Below are 22469 nucleotides of genomic sequence, written 5' to 3' on the forward strand. Positions count from 1 at the left end.
CAGGGAGAGGAGCAAAGCAGAAGCACAGCAACAGGAGGATGAAAGCCAGCCATGGAGATACACAAGAAGTTATTGCCTCCCAACATTGTTGTTGTTTCATTTTGCATAACTTTATAAACACGTAATGTCTTTCATGCATCATGTCTCCACATCTTCTACATGTCTCCATGTGACATCATAACAGCAAAATCCTTGAAATTGGAGGAATCTGTGAACCAGTAGGGCACAGCTTCTGCATTGGCTCCAGAGCAGTGAACCTCTATCTTAGTACTGGGGCCATGCTAATATTTTTTATGGCAAGGAAATTATAAGTACATTGCTGTCCCATATTTCCAACATGAGGGTTTATGTGAGGAATGCTTAGAGTTTCTTCATCTAAATGATTGAGCTGTAAATGTGATGTAGCACTGAACAATCAGTGAGGTCTTTTATCTGTGCCTTAAAGCTGATCATCTTTCAATAGCATGACAAAGTACAGTTAATACTCTACAAATCAATTTATAAACACCACTTTTGATATTTTTATAAAATTATTATTTCAAGCACCCTTAGGATTACACTAACATTTTCAGAGAGCATACTTCTAAGTATCTTCAGAAACTGCCTTACAGCCATTATGCATTTATTTTATTAAATAATTGGTCTGCCCTTTACACACTTTCTTGTAAAATGTGTCACTTGCTCTCTTCATACAGCTGTGATGTCTCTGCAGAGTGGTGTTATCTCTGAATTTGTGTAAGAGAGCACTTATTGCTGCCTATGGCCCATGAAAAAGAAAGCAGGATGAGAATGATCCTGAGGTGCATCTGAGGTCTTGCTCTACTTTCCATGAGAAAGTTGCTGAGTAAAGAGAAAATCTTTACATCAGCAAAACAGCAGAAGATGATAATAAGCAAATGGGCCAGGCTTGCTGATCCTGAAAGGTACTGTTGTGTAGGGAGTAGGTAAAATATCCTTATGCTATCTATATTCTGTTCTGGGTACATTTTCCATGACTTATTTGTATTACAACATACACCAAGTAGCTATTCTGGGTAAATTACAGAACTCCATATGACATTAAGGTTTGGGTAGAAAAAGTGGTTTGGAGGTATTTTTGGCAAAGACAGGAAATTTGACACTTCAGGCTAGAGTCTGAAGGACAAGCAGTTTTATTAATTTATTTTTCAAACTTTTATTGTATTGTCTCTGAGGAATATCTTTGATTTACAAGGACATGCTTGTAGGCATGAAAATAATCTGGATTTGAATCCTTTTTATGGTGCAGTTCACTGATGGCACTGAGATCAGGACGGTGATGTTCAGAGCACGAGAAGATTTATTACGAGGTCAGGATGACACTGTGTTCTTGAAATCAACAGATATCTCAATGAAGTAGATTTTCATCACAAATAAGAGCTCAGAAAACATTGATTGTCTTAGATTCCAAATCCTGAAAACCCCCAAGACATGCAGCAAGTCTGTCTCCAGCAAGAAATAAGTTCCCTGTCAGGCCTGCATTCTCTGAAGGATCAGAACATTTGTCCCCGTGATGGTTCCACCAGCCATGAGGAGCCAGCAGCTGGGTCCCTGCTCCATGGTGCACTGACTTCTACTCATTATTCCCACTCAATATGGGGACATTATTCTTTCCAGACTCTGTGAAGGACAGTGAAAATGGTTTTTCTTCACAGTGTTCACTCATGCAGAGTTTGACACGAGCCTAGCTCTTTGTATTTTATTACTGTTCAGCTGTTTTATTTATAACAGCAATAATTAGCTGAGATCATGTTTAAGCAGCTGCTTAAAACTACTTAGTGCTTCTACAGCATGACATCCCACATGGTGGAGGCATCCCATCTCCTGATATAAATCTTTGACTGCATTGATAAGTGCAGCTATTTCCCTTCTTGTCAGCTTGCCATCTGTGAGCAGGGGGCAAAGGGAGCTGACAGTAGCACAGAGCCTGTCAGTTCCCTCAGAGAGCCACCCAAAAGCCATTTCAGAGTGTCACAGTACATAGTTTGTCATCTCAGTTGTTGTCCTGCTCCTACCTCTGCCTGTCATGATCTCCCCGGATGACTCACCCTTGCTACACAGCAAGATGCTTGCAGCAGTGAAATGAGAATTCCCCTTAAAAAGGCGGTTTTGGCTTACTTTTAATTTCCTTTCCTGAGTGCTGAGAAAGGGAACTAGGAGCATCTCCTGTGCTTCAGTAGCAGACCACAGCTGATCTGCAGGCCACTCCTGCAAATACCACACTGTCCACGGCAGCTGCTGCCCTCCTTGCCTGTACAGGGTCACCCACTCAGCAGTGAGCCCTGCTTGACCTTGCTGACCCTCTGGTGAGCCAAAGGAGCAGGGACACCCCTGGGACAGGGGACAACCACCTGTGGCTGCAAAGCACAGAGAATCACAGGATCATAGCATGTTTGGGGTTGGAAGGGACCTTCAAAACTCACCCAGTCCTGCAAAGGGCAGGGACATGGTTAACTAGATCTGGTTGCTCAGAGCCCTGTCCAACATAACATTGAATATTTCTAGGGATGAGTCATCTGCAACCCCTCTGGGCAACCTGTTCCAGTTTTGCAATGCACTCATTGTAAAAAAAAATATTCTTCCTTGTATATGGTCTGAACCTACCCTCTTCTAGTTTACATTTCTTCCTTGTCCTATCCCTACAGGCCCTCTTAAAGAATCTGTGTTTAGTCAGGGGTTTCCTTGGCTCAGGAAACATTCCTGCATGCCACAATTCTCTGCTCTGCTGTGGGATGCACCTTAGTGCTGCAAGGATGGCCCATCTTCCCTTTTTCCCAGCAGTAGCTCAGCTTTACCTGTCCTCAAGAACACCTATTCCCTCCTAATAGCTTTAGCAAATTTTTTCTTTGGCTTTTTATAAGTTTGTTCAATAAAGGCATCTACATGATCATGTAAGTGGTGAGGTTATAAATCAGTTTCCAATTTGATAAAACTGCAGGGATGGTCAGTAGTACCATCCAATGTAATGATTGTCAATATTTTGCCAAATATGTGTAATAAATTAGGAGTATTTAAAACCATAGCAAAGATTCATTGTTATGAGGATAATTTGTGATCATCGTTACAAAATAATTGCTTTTCACTGTGAACAGAGCAAGAGTAATCCTTTTTCCATGTCACTGGAAGTGTAAAACTGCTTGATTTGATTTCCCCTTGGTACCCTGTTTGCTCCCCAGCCTTGCATTCCTGCTGCAATATCCAAAAGCAGAGCTGGGGCTGTGTACTGAGTGACAGTCAGCACACTTGTATGACCTCAGATTCCTCTGAGAGGAAACCAATGACCCAGAGCACAGCATTCCCACTAGGATGCAATAAAAATCTACTTAACTAAAACATCAGAGCACATTTGCTTTACTTATTTATTAGAAGTGAAGAGTTTCCTAATCAGAAATGACCAGAATAAAGAGGAGGCTGAGTGAAGTCCATGATCCCTAGTAATTTTCCTGTCTGCATGAGAAAGTATTTGTTTTAATTTTTGTGTGAGAAAGTATTTGTTTTAATTTTTCAGAACAAGGTGTTTTGTAGTTATATGGTTAAGGGGAAAAAGGAAATTTATATTTTTCTTATTAAATAACTTTTGCTACCAAGCACTTTCAAGACATTTTCTTTCTCTTATTTGAAAAGAAAGCAAATATAATAGATTTGGATGGAAGTGAATATGAAAGTTAAAGAAACATGGTGAAAAATTTGATTTTCCCAAATAAGAAACATTAGTCAGGCTAGGATTTTTCTTTTGTCCTTGTGATAAACTGCAGAAACTATAATTTTTTTCATAAACTCTAAGTTAGGTTACAATTTATTAATTTCAAATATTTCATTTTAAACCAGAGCATTTTGGTTTTACCATTTATTCTTTAAAACAAAAATGACTAAGCATCACATGAGGAAATAAAGCACAAATGTAAAAAAAAAATTTCTGTTTTAATTTTGAAAATGTCATAGAGTAGAGGATCTTTAGTCAACTCCTAAATGCTTTCCAATCATTTAAAAAATGAAGAATGTTTCAAAAAACCTGACCCATTCCAATACAACACATCATATTTTCTCAATTAAAAAAAAAAGCCTATTATAAAAAGAAATTCCCAGTCAGCAGTTGAAAATGAAGCAGTCTGTAACAACCAATAAATCAGAGACTATGAGATTGTAAATTAACTGTTAGAATAAAGTAAAGCAATGGATCAGTTGAGATCAGCTGCTTGTCTGTAAATGTTTGGTTTATGAGTGAATTAATTTTATTTTTGTTGTTCATGCTTTACAAATATTATGTATACAATAGCTGAAGGAGCCAAAGGTGAACTTCTGGCTCCCAAGCAAAGAGTTCTTAAGCATCTTGATAATAGGGATCCAAAGCTGGTGCACTTACCTCCAGCTGGACCCTGTGGCACTGACTGCCACCCTCTGGGATCTGCTGGTCAGGCAGTTCCCAGTCCACCTCACTGCCACACTTGCTGAGCTTGCCTGTGAGGAGCTGTGAGAGACAGTGCTGAAAGCCTTGCTGGAGCCCAGGTAGACAATACCACTACTCTGCCCTCATCCATGCAGGTAATTCTGTCATCAAGGAAAGCAACCGGGTTGGTAAGACATGATTGACTTTAATGAGTTCATGCTGACTGCCCTGATCGCAGTCTGGTCATCCACATGGATAGGGATGGCCTCCAGAACAAGGTGCTTCACACCTCTGCGGGGATGGAGGTGAGCCTGACTGCCTGGCACTTCCCTTCTTGCCCTTTTTTGAAGACATGAGTGACATTTCCTTCCTTACAGCCCCCAGGCACCTCTCCTGATTGCCACGGCCTTTCAAGATGACCATGAGTTGCCTTGCTATGGTGTCCATCAACTCTCAGCACTTGTGGGTGCATCCCATCAGGGCCCAGGGACTTGTGGATGCTGAGTTTGCCTACACATTCTCTAACCCAGTCTTCCCTGACCAAGCAAAAGTTCCTATAGTCTAGATGCACACAAACATGGTAGAAGATTCAGCCAGCAGAACAGAGGGTAAAAAAAATGCCTCAAGGGGAGCACAGGATTACATGATCCAAAAGTTTGCATGTTCTGTACTTCATTATTGTGAGAAAATTTAAAATAACTGAACAGCTCATGCAGTAGCTGAGCAGTTCATGCATTAGTTCACACAGAATACATGCCCAGCCAGTTATTGTCAAAATCAGTTCAGTGGTGCACAAGAAAATGGGCTTGAAGGAGCTTGCCAGACAGCTGGGTTTTATAAAAGTGACTGAAACATAGAGATGAATGGAAAAGTCAGCAGGGTAATGGGAGAAGAATCAAATTAATATGCAAGTGGGAGAAAGAAGAACAAAAGGGTAAGTATTATTACAGAAGCAAAATAAACTGCCAAAGTCACTCTCTAGTGAAAAACTGGAGCTTTCTATTAAAATTGAGAAACCATGAATTTTGAGATCATTGCTAACTCCAGACAATATTTAGGAGAAGCTTTTTTGTTCCAATTCATATTAGTCTGGGATAATTTTCAGAGTTTACTAGGAACAGCTGATACTATAATTAGTGAAATTAACAAAGAGGTTCAAAACAAGAGTTTGAGGATTCAAATTACATTTAGTCCCTTGATAATTAAATTGTTCTGCTAATTGAAATCACCCAAGAGGCAACAGAATTCCATGAGAGTTCGATTTTCCACAACCTCAGCACTGTGATCTCAGAGATGGCACTAGCCATAGTGAGTAACAACTCCTAGAACACACATATGTCCTGCAGAGTTGTATTAAGGCACAAATCAAAGGTCTTCCTTTTCTCTATGCATCATCCTGTGTCCATGGTGAATGCCAAAAAAAAGAAAAAAAAAGATAGAATGAGAGAAAATTACCTAGTTAATGAGTCTATAGACTGGTAGGCAGGGCAAATATCCAACAGCCTTGTGCCAGTGCTTTAAGGAACATGCAAGATCCAGGGTTCAGTCAAAAAGCAAATGAGGGCTTTTAAGCCAGGTTATTAGTTGAAAGGATGAAAACTTTGTCAAGCCCTCAGCTTTGTTTTAACCCCTCCCTACAGACGAGGTCTTCTGTCATCTCAACATTAATTTCTGTCAACACGTGGGGAATTTTGCTGAGAAATTTTCCAATCTTAACACATTACAGATACATTTTTCTGCAAACATCTTGATTGCAGGGTGGCAGTTTCAGAGACTTTCCAGAAAGGAGATCCTGGGTTCCTGGATTCCCTCAGATAATTTCTGGGCAGCGTGTATGGACCTTTACTCAGTGATACACAGAAGTAAAGAGCAAGAGAACTTGGCCCTTTTAGTCTGTGGTGTTCTGACACTGTGTTATGTATTTTTGCAGCAATCTTGCTGAGTTATTCATTATAACACAAGCAGAAATCATTTAAGGGTAGAACTAAGGTGCTTCAATTTGCACAGTACTATTAAAATTGAAAGTATTGAAAGTACTCCCCAGATATTTCACAAGAAGTTCTGAGACTGAGCTCCTGAATTCCCAAAGAAGTAAGGTATTGATGTTTTTCAAATTTGCTCTGGAATTTACATAATTTAAAAGTAAATAAAAACACAATTAAGAAATTAAGAAATAAAATTCATAGCAGTTATAAAGCACTTCATATTCCTCAAAGCACTCTAGATTCATTAAATACATTACCTAATTAATTCCTCCACAAGCCAGTCTAAGAGACTTCACTTCATGCTGTGCACTGAGAAACTGTTGCTTGATTTAAGGTTTATGTTTACTGCTCTTCACTTTTATGGTTTTGTCACCAAACAAAACCAATCCTCTGATGATTTTAACTTTACTTTTTTTTTTGCTTACATAATAATTACTTAATTCCTACTGACATCAGCCACATTAAAGTCAGTAACACTACTAATATAGTTTACAGTTATATTTTTTGCAGATATTGTTCTTAAGTCACCTTGTTGTGCATTTAAAAAGGGTCTTTACAGGGGTCAGCCCTCCAGGATACCCTTTCACCTCACCAGTACAATGCAAGCAAGAAGAAGACACTCTGTCTTTTCTATCTTTGAAAGTGCTTAGCACACATCTGTGATACTCCATCTATTAAAGTGACCCAAACCCTCTGCAGCTGGGTCTTGCAGCAATGCACAAATTGGAGGGTTGTTTTTAAAATTTGTTTTGCTGTTTTTTAATGGCAAATTTGGAGTTTTTCAGGGTCAAATGGTACAGTGTGCTAGATAATCTCAAGGAGACTCCCTTTCCCACAAAATGTTGGACCAGATCATCTTTTGAGTTCCATTTTTGGCTGGATTGTTTTACAGTTCTTTGAAACCTAACTGACATTAAAGAGATTTAAAAGGAGCAAGGATTTTCCTGCCAGAAAGTCAGGATGAGATTAAGGCACTTTTGCAGAGTCTTTAGTATTTTGGATATGAAAATAAAGCTGTATACAAAGACCACTCCTGATTCTACCATTAATAAATTTTCTTCTATAATGTGTTGAGATTCTGAATAGATATATGGAAAAGAAAATATAAATATATATCTTCTTCAAGATATTTTTTCCCCTCAGGAATATTATCTCTCATGGAAGTACTGAGCATCATTTGATGCATCATTCAGATGGGACATTAAGGATGCTAAAAATATAAATTTCATCTGCAATTTGCAGATGCTGAGTATTTTTAGGGGTAAATATTCTAATTTCTTTTGAAATTCAACATTTCTATTGAAAAAGAAATGTGAGCCATGAAACAAAGATGTGAGAAAAAAATGCAAAGATGTAGGAATTGAGAGGTGACAGCATATAAATCAACCACTATGTGGTCCAGCCACCTTGATAAGCTGACTTTTAAAAGACTAAAGGACACAGAGGGCAGATTTAGGAAAGGCAAACAGATGTTATCCACTCCCATGTGTGGCACTATCACAGACAAAGAGGCACTTGCATGTGACCTGTGGGCTACTTATGTCAGCTCTGACTTACTTTCACACAGATCAAGGGTCTCATTTTTGGCATTTCATTAGTAAGTGCTTCGTGTTTTCTTAATCAGAAATTCTGCAGCTTTATTTCAGTGTTTATCAAAGATATGGGAAGCTCTTTAAAACACATTTATCAGAATAAAAGTTGCATTTTATTACCAAGATATAAACCTCAGAAAATTCTAAAAAAAAAAAAATCAACATCTCTTACTGTATAAGTTACAGTTATGTCTTTACAAAGGCAACAAGATAGCAGCAGAAAAGCAGATGTGATCAGAAATTATGACTTTGGGGTTGAAAATGTTTTTTTTTCCAAGGCATTCAGATTCTGACATGGAGCAGTAAAACTGGTATGTAAATTTAATTAGAATTGAGTACCAAAGTATAAAATCAGAATAAAATTGATTTCAAGAGATAAACTTCTAAATTGTTTCTAGTGGAAATTACGGGGTGGAGTGATTTTGAAAAAAAATTAAAACATTTAAATCTGGAGATTTCATACTTCCTAAGTGGAATTCTTAAATCTTGAGTGTATGATTAAAAAATATAATTAAGGTCTTAGTTTAGAAACAAATTTTAAAAATAAGTTCTTTTCTAGTACAGATTTTTTTATTTTTCATTTTATAAAACAGTCTGACCTGTGGTTTTAAACCTTTGACTCTTTAAAGGAAGTTGCTTGGTACAGAAGATAATCTCTTTCAAGGCCATGAATATTTATTTTCACTTCTCCCATGCAAGCACCAGCAATTAGCAAAGAGACTTCCTGTTAACAAAACACCTTTTCTGCAGTCCTACAATAATTTAATTTGGGATACCAACTCCCACAAGGTAAGTCACATATTTCCAAGCTTGACTCTGTCTCCTACGCAGTGTAGTTTTCTGTCCAAGGCTAGCTGAACAAAGGCTGTTGTCCCATCCTGTTGCTCCAAAATTCATGCAAAATTTCTCAGCTCAGCTGTAGTTTAAACCTACATGTGGGTCTATTTCTGCAGCATATCTCAAGTCAGCTCAAGCTCAACTCAGAGGTAACCAGTAATGGATCCCAGTCAATTCTAATGTGTGGAATGTGGTGCTGCAGGAGCTGTTCTGCATGTGCTTCCATCAGCCCTGCCTCAGGGGACCTGATCTTGATGGCAGAGGCAGAGCAGGCAGCAGGGAGCAAAAGGATGTTCAACTCAGAGAGCTTAATTTGCATTAGCCTGCATAATTAGCATCTTAAACAGCTGCATGGCTCACTTAGAACCAGGCTGCTCTTTTACTCCCTCTCCTAACTCAGCTCAGCATAAGTGATGCAAGATAACAAAAAGATTTGCTTCTTTTAAATCTGGATTTTTTGACAGAAAGAGGATGGGCAATGGCTACACCTGCATTTGTGCTCTGTTATCCCAGGGGAAGGGGCACCATAAACCCTGGAGAAAGGCTGGAAGTGAACATCTGGGGCAGGTTGTCAGGGCTGGTAGTTATCCTAACTTAATGACAGCCAGAACACAGTCACTGCTGTGACTACAATCAGTGATCACAGCTGAATTATATTTCTTTGGGCAGCGAGAAGCAATGGAAAAATTTAACTAGAATGGGTCAAGTCAAACATCTTTCTTGCTCTGTAATCAATTCCTGAGAACAGCTAGTAGGGAAGAATACAAGAATTAAGCAGGTATACAGCAATATTTTCCCAGAAAACCCTCCCAGCCTTCAACGATTTGTAATTAAATGACTTCTGGACATCAACATGCTGACTTTGCATCTAAGAACCACTGGAGTATTTTTCTACTGCAAAAATCATGAGCTGCATTTGTGACCATGCCAAATTTTAGCATCCTCCATACAGTGGCAACTGTAAAAAATGTAACTAGATTTTTGGTGAAGAAACATCTCTTTCTGTTTGTTCTCATCATCCCTTTCTCCCCAAATTTAATTTGTTGCAACTGTGTTCTTATGACAGAAGCAACAATGAACACTCACTTTGTATTCACCAGGCACACCTGATTTTAGAGACTCCAGTCATGTCTTTTCAAAGCTGAGGACTCAAAGCTTATTCATCTGGAAAACTACTGTGATGCTTCCAGATTTCTGATCACCTTTTACTGTATTGATTGTGGGAAAAAAAAAAGCAGGCAAAGGAACCACACACCATATTGACAATGTAAGTTGGTAATTTATAACAGCATAAAGACATTTTCCATTTTTCTTCTCTATCTCTTTCCTAGTAATTCCCAACTAGTTGATTTTTATTATTTATTATTATTTATTAGTATTATATTGGTAATAATATTATAATAATATTATTTGTAACAACAGTATTAATACGATGATGATGATGATGATGATGATGATGATGATGATGATGATGATGATGATGATGATGATGATAATAATAATAATAATAATAATAATAATAATAATAATTTCACATTAGCCAAATAGCCTTTAAACAATTTCTTAAGTCATGGAGGTAAAGTTTATCTGGATCCAACAGCAAGGAGATTAACCACAGAAAACCACAAATAATAAATAATAATGAACAAATAAAATAAGTAAAGAATGTTATTTCTGATTAGCCCAGAAAATTTTTATCCCTGCTGATGGTGAGCTGTAGACAAAACAAAGAGCATTGCAAGCAGCTACCTTCTAGAAGGACTAGGCTATATCAGTCATAGAGAAGTTAGTAGAAAGCCTTGTGTATCTGCAAGGTCCTGCAAAGGAATAGAGATATTCCTTTCTCTCCTGTGTGGGCCACGAGCCCTGTGGGTGGCAGAAGCCTGGAGAGTTGGCTCTCGTGGCTGTTGCTGTCTTTGGAAGGGCACAGAGTCAGAGAAGGGATGATCACAGCCATGCTTCACACTGACAGCTGCCTGGGTAAAGGACAGGCTCAGACCAGGGACTGGGCAGAGAGTCAGCTCTCAGACAACAGAAGAAAATCTATGCAAGGATTTTCACATAAATATTCCTTTGCAAAAGTCTCCTCCCATGACTTCTAGCTTAACACAGTGGTAGATCTCAGAGTCCTTTGCCATCCTTGAGATGCACTAAATGTGTCTTTGCATTTGTATCTTGGCCAGAAAAAAAAATAAGCCTGACCCTGTGAAACAGCAGGAAAGAAGAGAAAATAAAGATGGAATCCATACTACCTAATATCTGAGTGTTAGAGATTGTTATTCATGCTAGAGAAACACTTCTTCCATGGTCTTGGACTCTTCTCTTTAGTGGGAAGATGGCCCAAAGCAGCACAAAGTTTCCTCCATGGATGGTGAAGGAAGTCTCAATAACCAGCCCAGGCTACAGTGCTAACTATGAGAGGGTTACATTTAGATGAGATGACTTCTGGAAGGGTCTTGATTTTTCAGTGGGAAGGTTTCTATAGCTATGACATAATAGTTCTTTCAGCATTTGCTTTGTTTACTTTGCAGGTCTTCCCTAACACATGTGTCACTCAGAAATTCAGCAGAAGATGGGTACTGGATTTCAATGTCACTTTCAGGAGACTGTGACCCCTGTCCTTACCATAGGCCAGTTCTGGAAAGATGCAAAGCAATAACTGCAGTGTAACAAAGTAATGAAAATACAATTTAATTGACAGAATTTGCATTTAAATGGCAGTTTTAAAATAAAAACCTGGAAGAACCTTGCAGATGCAATATTTATTACACCTTATGATGGCACTTTCTTAATGTTTCATTATTTTCCTTGACCCACAGGCATTTGTAAATGCCTGCAAACATTTAGGCTCATTTTAAGACTGAAAATCATCTTAAACTTTATGCTATTGGCTTTTTCAAATTGGTATGAAAAATATTTGACTACTGACTTGGGCAGCAAGGATCCCATTAGTGGGACCCACATACTCCATTGCTAATAAGGACTTGGGATTGTGGAATTGACAGGAAGGTTTACTTTGAGTTAAAATTGATAAATTGATGGGGCTTCTACCAGTAAAGAATGAAGGAAAACACATGCATATACACAGTTATGAAGACAGGCAATTAATAAGTAGCAGCTGGTGAGTAAACATGTGGATACCTTATTCAAAGAATTGTTAAGTTCCTCAAAAAAAAAAAAAGCGCTAAAATCCAAATCAAAGCAGAAAAAAAAATAAAAAGCCATAATAAATAATGCAGTTGAGTTTTAAGTATAACACACAATGCTAGCCTGCAAAGGATCCCAAAATTACTGTTTGGATTAGGCCTGAAATAGAATATATGAAGGAACAGCACCAGGAACACAGAGATGGAAAACCTAAGAAAGGCATAAGTTGACATATTCTATCAAGAAAAAGCTGGAAGAAAAGCTTCCCAAGGGGACAAGGTCTTCATTTTTTAATAATTCATGCTAGTGTGAATTAGGAACAGGAACTAAAGTGCTGTGAAATCAATGTAATTAAAATATCTTGCCCAGGGGTTGAGAAGAGAATCATGGAGGAGAAAGCTGTATTCCTTTTAGACAGGAATGCATGCATGTGTTTATGTGTCATCAATATCACTCCTACTTATACCATACAAATAGTTTTCATCATCATTAGCCCAGCATTCTGTCTCTCTGGTGTATAGCTACAGCAGTGGGAAGAAGCAGGAGAAACAGGAAAATGTATCAGGTTAAACTCCTGAGAAAAACTGAATTAACACTAATTTTTTAAGCCCTAAGTACCAGATATAGCATATGGAAAATTCTTTAGAGTGTACCCAGCTCTACACTAAACAGACAAAACAGGCACAAAAAATGTTAAAAAATAGAGCCAAAAAAACCCAGAAAGGCACATGAAACCATATGAGCCCTCCAGCCTGTGAATAGGGCTGGGAGATTACTGGATAATCTAGAGAAGTGACTCATGCAGTTATACTTGCCCTCTTTTAGTCAGTCCTTCATCTCATCAAATAACCCATCAGAATTCAGGCTGCCTGCCCAACAGCTACATCAACAGAGATCAGTCAATCAAGCCCCTCAGTGGTGCATTCTGTCAAATTGCATTATTCTGCTGGGCACCAGACCAGGTTATGTGATGCTGTCCTCCTGTGGCAGATGATGCTGAGGATAACAGCAACAGAGACCAAGCTACTTTTAACTTGGCCATGCTCAGGTGTTGACAGCTGGTAAGGCACAGGTGAGTGAGTGGTGTTGCACATATGAAAGTGCTCTGGATTTGGCTGAGGTAGAGTTAGTTTTCTTCACAGAGGCTGTTATGGGGCTGTGCTTTGGATTTGTGCTGAACACACTGATGATGGTGTAGAGATGTTTTTGGTGTAGGGGTGTTTTTGTTATTGCTCATCAGGACTTGAACAGAACCAAGGCCTTTTCTAAACCTTGGACTGTCACGCTGGCAAAGAATTTGAAGATGTATGGGACACTAGGAAGGGACACAGCCTGGACAGCTGTCCTTAGGTGACCCAAGGGATATTCCAGACCATCTGACATCATGGTCAGTACAGAAAACAGGAGGAAGAAGGAGCGAGGGGAGGACGTTGGGAGTTATGGCATTTGTCTCCCCAAGTAACCATTACACGTGACATGTCCTGGAGGTGGCTGAACACCTGCCTGTCCAGGGGAAGAAGTTAATTAATTCCTTGTTTTGCTTTGCTTTCATTTGTGGCTTTTTCTTTACTTATTATGTCAACCCACCATTGGTTTTAGCTTCTTCTCTTCTGATTTTCTCCCTGAAACTGCTGCTAGGAGAGTAAAAAAGCAACTGTGTGGTGCTTGGTTGTGGCTGGGTTAAATCATGACAGAAAGATGAAGGGACTGGTTTAGAACTGCCACCACCTCCTGAGTGATGGTTAATTTAATTTTATGTATTTTACTATATGTTACATAAACCAGGACCTAAATGGGATAAAGGGCCCAGGAATGTTTTAGCTTAGAGGAGAGCAATGTTCCCCAAATGGCATCACGTAGGCCATCACAGAGACAAGAGATTTCATATTCTTTGATAGAAAGTCATGGTCTACCAAGAAGAAGGAGTTACATTCATACATTGCAAGGGCTAGAAGGAATATTCTATCACTTGCTGTGTCCCAGAAGAGCCAAACAAATTTTGTTGAAACTGAAAACATTGCTGAGAAAAACAAAAGAACAATTTGCAGATATAGCTAATGTATGAGCTATGTTATAATTGGCCAGTTTGCCAAGTCACCCCAGGTATTTTGAGTCAATTAATCCAGATATTTATAACTCTTGTCAGAATTTTAGCTTTTCTTTTACAAAAGTAAACGTAATTTCAGTGTCTGTTAATAGAAAACATAAACATTGTGTACAGAAGGAAAGAGAGCTGAAGAAGATGAAAAAAAAGATTATTTCAGATCATGTGCTTTTCCATATCATTCAACTCATGTGATCAAGAGCAGGAGACAGATGATATGGAAAGAGACTAATTAGAAAAAAATTATTGTTGTTTTAATACCCACCCACTAATGCTTAAACCCTCTAGCACTATGTGTACTAAGAGGTTTAAGCAGGATCCATTTATCTTTTAGATATAGCTTAGAACAGCAATCACATAGAAGTGCCAGTTAGCCTTCTGTAACACAATTTTGGGAGTAGTTAAAATTTAGGATGCTGCTAACACAGAGCTTCCACCCCCTTGCCCTGTATGACACTGCACTAGCTGATTTTCATTGATTTTAAACTATTTTACACCTTAAGAGGTTCTATCTTTTTTTGTTTTACTTAATTCGTGAGCTCCTGTTGCAGAAAAGCAGCCCTCATCCCACTGAAGTAATAGATATCAAATCTTTGACAGTGATGAGCTATAAATGAGAAATGACTATTTTCTGGTATGTCTCTTATACAGGTTTAGTGTGTGCATTATGGATAGATCATGCCACAATTTTCATTATTTTGTATGACTTCTGTGGTTGTCTGGGCTATTTGGTGTACTATAATCAAATTAAACACAATGAGAATGGAGATAATGCACAGTTTTCTTTAAAAATCCAAATAAACTCAATGACAAATTGTGTAGGTTAAGGCAGACCATCATCACTGTGTGTCAAGGTACTGAAAAGTCCTGCAGGTCCTTCATTTAGGAATGGTTTTGGCAGAAAAACACTCATAAGCACATATTTACTTTGTATGGGCTCTAATTGGACTAAATTTCATAGAGGACAAGTGTTCCACTTTAACAGTTATTTAACAGTAATTAAATCAAGAAGCAGTATGAAGATGATCTCCAGAGATCCCTTTGAACTCTCTTATTCTGTGATTCTGTAATATTGTCCAAGAAATCTGAGGGAACACAGCCCATTTGTTGTTTATGGACCTTGAAAGATTATTTCAGTTGCTATTTTTTTTTTTTTAGAGAACCAGGCTAAATCACTCAATACCACCCAAGAATTAATCCACACATTAATTTATAGAAACTTTGCTAAAAGATATTCACAGACAGTGATCAATCAGCCCACAGGGAAATGGAAAGAGTATTAGAGCACACTACCTGCCTTGTATTCATCACGTGTATGTAACAAACTTTGGCTTGGAAATAATGGGCAGCTAAAGACTTGCTGTAGCCCAAGGCTTTTTCCAGAGGAATTCAGTAGGATGAACCATAGATGCTGCAGATTCACTGAATTCCTTTCATGGCAGCTTCCTGGACATAAACCCCCTATAATAAGACAAATCTGTTTCAGGATTTCTCAAGGGTATCCTCAAAATTGTGACCAGGAAGCTTTTGCTTTAATTTCAATTAAATAGAAGGTAAAATATTGATTCCTCCTTCCTCAGGAATTAATATTTGTGCTGTTCAAGGTACTGAATCTCTTACGCGAGTTTAAAATGCCAAGCAAAGCAGGGAAACCATTAATAACATGAATATAAAAGCAATCTAATGGATTCATTATAATCTACATACACACATAAAAATTGATTATAATCTACCACTTCTCATCCTGAAGCACATATTTTGGTTTATAGCACCTCATTAATTTTAATTGTAAACCTAGGAAATCTCTTTTTCTCCCTGCTAGTATACAGAATGGGGAAATGTGACTGATCCATTTGTCATTTTGTTTCAAGTCGTTAACTTTCCCTTCAAATACAAGCCTGTACAGAGTTTATGTAGCAGTGAGCAAATTTTTAAAGCCCAGTAGAAAATGAGGGACTCTTAAAAAAAAAACCAAAAACCAAAGCAGAGATAAAGGACTATCAAAGGAGGATCATAAGCTATTCATCCCTACAACCCAGGATGAAAGTGGTCTGTCATTCTCTTATATCTGGAAATATATCCATGAATTCACAACCAAATTGCATTTTTAAATTACAGTTGCAATTACTGTAATGGCTTGCATTTTCTGTGTCTTCTGAATATTCCAAGACTTACAAACAACAATAAAGGAGAACAGAGAAGAAAAAGCACAACAATTATCATCTGTATCTTATCTTCTGTCCTTATTATGTTAATGTACTGAAGGAATTGGACCACAGCAGACCAAGAGTGTATAGCACTGACAACTGCAGAATGTGTTTTTAATAAGAGCAAATACTGCAAGATGAACTTTCCTTCATTATTTGACAAAATTCCTGTGCCTGGAGAAACAGAAATTGGAATAATTTAATTTTAAACTGTGAGCTACAGTGCATAGTTCCAGCTTTTTATTGCAGCATAGTACTGTATCCCTATTAAATATCCTACTACAGTGCACTCTTTGTTTCATGCCTTTATCACCCAGTTGCAATCAGCATTTGATTTTAGCTAATTTGGTTCTGTGCTCATTATGAGTTTCAGAATTATGACCACCTGCTCTATGCTGCATGAGAATCCCAGCTAGGAATCTGATGTCTTTCAGGAGTCTGCCTATAAATTTATTCAGTCTATCAAAAAAGCATTGGGAGGAAAGAGTTCTTTTGCATCTTTTCAACAGCCTGGATTTATTAGACAGAAATGTGTAAAATTTCAGTGGATTATTTAACCTGTAGCCCTGTATAACTCTGTCTAAAAAACTTAACCCAAGTTATCCTTCTTTTTTTTTCTTTTTTTCAGCTGAACTGAGGCAGTTCATTAACAGTGAACCCTGAGCCATCCAGGCTGACTGTGTGGAGTCTTTTGCCAGCAACTGCTGCATTCAATATTGTTTAACAAGCACTATCATCTAAGAAATATATTGTACAGAGTACTACCCTCTAAACCTTATAATATGTAAAAGCATTCAGGAACAGAAAAAGCCCTGGAGGTTATAAAGACTTGCATTTTGCAGGAATTAAGGGTGTGTAAATATTTTGTTCTAGGAGAAAAGTAATACATCACACACAAAATACTGCCCAAAGTAAAGAAAATAACACCCAGCTGTAGGGTCTGACCAAAATGACTTTTTATCTACCTCATCATTAGTATTACATATCTGAGTGTGTGAGTCACAAAAATATACTCTAAATCTTTTGATTTGACCTTATTACTACTTCTAAGTGTCTGCTTCTACATGATTCCCTGAAATTTGGGGAAAAATGGCAGAGAAGCCCACTGAGAACAGCAGAGAAAAAAAGAGGGTTTTTTCCTCCCCTTTCTGGTGTCTGTTAGAAAGCATCTGCTCCTCAAAATAAACATTTTTTTTCATATATACTGAATTTATTAAACTAAACAGAATGACCATTCATCTAAATCAGTGGTCACCTGGGACTAAAGCATGGCAAGAAAAAAGGATGGACTTTTAAAATGTTTGGAAGTACCAGTGTGTCAAATTCATAATACCTTTCAGTGCACACTTTGTGCCTTGGCAAAGTTAATCCAAAGTGCATTTATTTTTTTAGAGGTGTTTAGAAGACTATGGAGACAAGAGAGTTTGCATGATTTATATCTGAATAATAGCTTTGTTTCATTTGTGACTCCAGAATAGTAAGCACTGCCTCTGAATATGCAGGAGGCAACTGCTGCTATGCATGCTATGCTATGCATGCATATCCCTATTTAATGCAATTTATCTAAGATTGTTCAGAATGCAATCCAGATTGCAACTCCTTTGGAAAAATGACCCCTAATTTTTTGCACTTGTCATTCAGAATTTGGAGATAATTTTGTTAGAAATCCAGTACAGCCAATGGAAGCACTCACATGTAACCAGAAGGGTGCACAATACAGAGAAATACACTTTTTTCCAAGCTGGGCTCCTGGACAAAATCTCTGCACAGGAACTCCTGCTAAAAACACATAATGATCCTCTTCTATAAATTAAATCAGGCTGATTTTGCAGAATTCACTTCAGCATCCATTAGGCAAAGGAAAGACCCAACCAATTTTATTTTAGCTACTGGCCAGCCTCAGGCTGGCAAGAGAACAAGTAGAGATGGCTTCAGAGCACCCAGGAGTGCCCAGACATCAGCTCCTGCTGCCTGAATCCCTGCCAGGGTCAGCCAGCAGCTGGTGGATCCTTTAATGCCTGCAAACTCTGTGAGAGTATTCAGCTCTTGTTGCTATCAGCAGACTGCACTGCATGGCAGTGGTATTCACCTTTGCAGATATAAATCCAAAAAGGCTATGCAGAAATACTGTCTAGCCAAAACAGAAATGCACAAATACAGAGGGGTGGGGTTTTTTTGTTTCATAGTGGGAAAGAATGCAAATGAAATATATTGACAAATGTGTGGGAAAAGAGAAAAAGCTAAAATAAATATTTTCAATATAGAAAAAAATTTAGGCAACAGTCAGCCTCCTAGCAATTTTATTGCCTGCATGATAGAGAGGAATACTGAGAGACAGCCCAGTGTGTTCGTGTTCCCTGTACTGCAGGCTGCTCAGGAAGGCATGGCATTAGCCAGGAGCATTAGCCAGGAGCTTACAGCTATTGATACAAAGTCAGACAGGTATATTGACTCCTTGGATTGTCTATAAAAATGGAAATTTATCAGAAGGCATTTTTTAAACACACTACACTCCATGAATTATTTAGCAGCTGCCTAACCCTGCTCAGTACTGCAACTCTGGCAACAGTCAGTGCCAGCAGAAAACTTTGCTTGGCACTTGACAGAAGTGTTGTAATCTCATAAATTAATTAGGTGCAGTCTAGTGGCCTGGCATTTGTCTGCTGGACTCCATAGTGGCTTTATATCTAGGACATGCTCACAACAAACATTAAACTGTGCTGCCACAGAGTTGTGTTGAGAAATGGTCCAGTCCCACTTTTGTAGGATTTCGTTTGATTTTTTTACTGCATTTTGGTACTCTTTCTACATTCCTTAATGAGCAGGAGCAGGTAGATAGGTACAGCATTTTCAAGCAAGAAGAGAGAGAGGCAATGTCAAAACCAACAGGACTCACTTCTCTGAGGAACTTAGTCCTCAGATGCCATGGTCATACAGCCAGACTGCAAGCAGCCAGAGCATTGCTGGAAGTGCCCAGCAGCTGGTAAGATGGAAACCTGCAATCTTCTGCAGAAGAAAATGCACAAAATATATTTTTTTAAAAAAGAAGAGAGTATATAACAAAGAAGGTAAGAAACATTTATGCATGCAGAACGAGACACTTCTCAAAATCCCGTAGGTCAGCTGCCTGCCTGGATACAGCTATGATATTGACTGGATGTTGAATCCCTCTTTTATCACATCTGCTACTTGATAAACAAGAAGAGAAGTAGAAGGAGCGAAGGAGCTTACCCTTTGCTCTTATGCCACAATAAATCCCACTTTCTTTCAGAACCAGCACAACAGGTGTGTCTCTCAGTTTTAGCCCATCATGCTGTCACCTTGTCAAAAAGTATCTTTGCACACGTGTAAATGGCACCACCCAAATTTATTTTCCAAAATGGATGTGAAGCCCTCCTAAAGTCAAATCCAGGTCACTTGCTGTATGCTCACAGATAAACTCAGCTCTCCCACATACCGTGCTGAGCTGCTCTGTGCCCACAGGAGCAGAGATTTCCCACTCATCTCCAAGTACAAGGAGCTCACCTTTTATGCTGTAACAGTGCAGCCTCCAGTCCATGTTGGGAAACAACAGCTGTCAGTTTAAATGGTTTGGTTTGATCAAATCAATGCAAAAAAAGAAGCCATCATTAATGGGTCCTTCACCTTCCCCACTGTTTCAGTGACTAGATGTTAAGCTCTCAAGGTATTAGAACCCACATTTCCTCCAAATCTTTAGACAGTTAATTTGGAGGATGTGATTTTTGTGAAGAGAGTGATTTCAGCGTTTTCAAAATGAGAGACAAAGAATTTTCCCCATGTTCTTGAAACATCAGTAAGATGGGTCAATGTTAGAAACACAACAGTTTCTTTTTTACAAACCTGTATGGCTAAAAATATTCAGAAAACATATTGAATATTAATGGAGTGAGAAAACATCTTTTTGTTTGTATTAAAGAGTCTCTCATCACATAAAATGCTGTGGTACCAAGCTTTGCTATGGGAAAAGGAAGAGCTCAGAGTGTTCTGAATACAGTTCATCCACTTTCACAGACTCTGCCTTTCCAGGAGATTCGCAGGAAAAAATAGATATACAAGGAAAAGAGAAAGGACTGAAAAAGATTTTAACTTGTGTTTGCTGCTCATTTAACCAAAGGTATGAGTTGAAAATCAGCCTCTGCTTCCTCCTCTTCCACAAGGAAAGAAACCTCATTCCTGACACTCCCATGTCATTATGAAGTGGAACTAGATCCTAACTTTGTTGAGTGTTGAACACATCAGACAATAAACAAAAAGACATGTTAGAAGTTGAGAGACAGAAGTACCTCGCCACATGTCCATGATGCCCTGCAGTAATTTGGATCTGCACCACCTGGCATGACCTGGCACTGACCACACTCTGAAATATTTTGTCTTGAGAGGATCCAACCTGAAAGGAAATATTTCACTATGATTCAGTGACTGAGAGAGAGTGTTCAAAGATGTTCCTACATTAAAGTGCCTTCTTTGGGATGTTTCTACATGAAAGTGCCTTCTACATTCAATGCCTTCTTTGGGTTAATAATCTGTGAAGATCTTCTATATTTTCCCCTGACTACTAGGAAAAGGTGCAGAGCTACATTTAAGTAGAGCAGAGGTCCTTGAAAATCGTATAGGAATTTTTAGCTAACAGAAATTAATGTCTAAATAATAGGTCAAGTTTTAAGGCAGTTGTCTAAAAGTTCCTAAATCAATCTAAGTTCTCCATTCAAATTGGTTTGATTTAGAACATTTAAGATTTTGGTTGACTTAATGTGCAAAAGGAGGCAGTTTAGGACATTTATACATCCAGATGTCTGGCTTCAAATTCAAGGTATTGTTGCAGAAGGAACTCCTTGCTCTTGTGATATGAACATTGAGAGCAAGGGAAAGCTCTTTAGGCTCACTGGTTTGTGGATGCTTTGGAGATATCTGGGAGTTTTTTTATCTTTTAGATTTCCTATTTTATCAAAACAGGAGCTGATATTCTAACTTATGAGCTGGAAATTAATCCTTTAGCACAGTGAAGTTATTTTTTCCAAGACTGTAAGAGAGTCAATTTTCATGGCTGTTTTAGTTGTCATGCCCAAAGGCACACCATCATTCACATGTGTCAATATCTTACATACTCCCTGTGAAGATCCTTTACAGCTGAAAATCTTGGAAATGCTTCCTGCTCCCTTTTACAACAAATATAAATCTTCCTTCTATTCAAACATATTCTGAATAAAATGGAAATAAGCTCTTAAATAAGATCTCTAAATGTGACCTTTTTTTGCTTTTTGCCTTTACAGCCTTCTGCTCACTATATAGTTTGTGATGTATTGTATATTTCAGACTTCTTCTTTTTAATTTTTCCTACTAACAGAAAAGTTATCCCAGCTCCCAACTCTTTCCCAGTTACTGTTACCTTCTCATTCATCTTTGAAGTTTCATCAATGCTATCAAGCAACAAAACTAACTGTGTATTTAATATTCAGATAAAGTATAATTAAATATTTGAAATCTTCAAATTATTTCTGTAGCAGTGTTTAAGATCCAGGGATTCTGAAAAACAGAAGGGAGCATAAATTCTTGAGTCTGAAAATCTGTTCTACTGAGCCAATACATGTTTTTGCCCTGGTAGTCTTCACATAGAGACACACTAATCTGAAGTGTTTCCAGTGCATCATCACTCCACACCAGATTCCTTAGTAGGAAACATCAATTTAACTTCAATGACCTATGTCAGTCTACATCTTAAGATGATCCTGCCTAGTGAAATCACATAGTATTTCTCATTGGCTTTCTATAAGCTCTAGAAAGGTACAAAATGCAGAGTGATTTCATCTCCCAATTTTTCTTTCATTAAATGGGACAAGGAAGAGAGAGCTCATTTCTTTGTTCCCTTGATAGAAAGCACAACTCTTTCCAGAAGTTCATCACCCTTTCCTGATACAAATGAGTGGCTGCAAGAAACACCCCTTTCCCCACCATTTTACTCTCCTTTCTCTCAGCTTCTCTGTGTAGCACCTTGAAGTGATAATATGCATTCATAAAATGACCTTCACCTGAAACTTCCTGTGGTATTACCAACCACGTCCTACTATCAGCTGCTCTCATAGTTCACTTACAAGAGTTTGCAATTTGATCCCTGCAAAGTGCAATTCCTGAATTGCCTCGCACTCTTCCTGAGCCTTGGAACAAAACCCAAGC

The sequence above is a fragment of the Serinus canaria genome, chromosome 4 (assembly GCF_022539315.1).
Source record: "Serinus canaria isolate serCan28SL12 chromosome 4, serCan2020, whole genome shotgun sequence".
NCBI lineage: Eukaryota > Metazoa > Chordata > Aves > Passeriformes > Fringillidae > Serinus > Serinus canaria.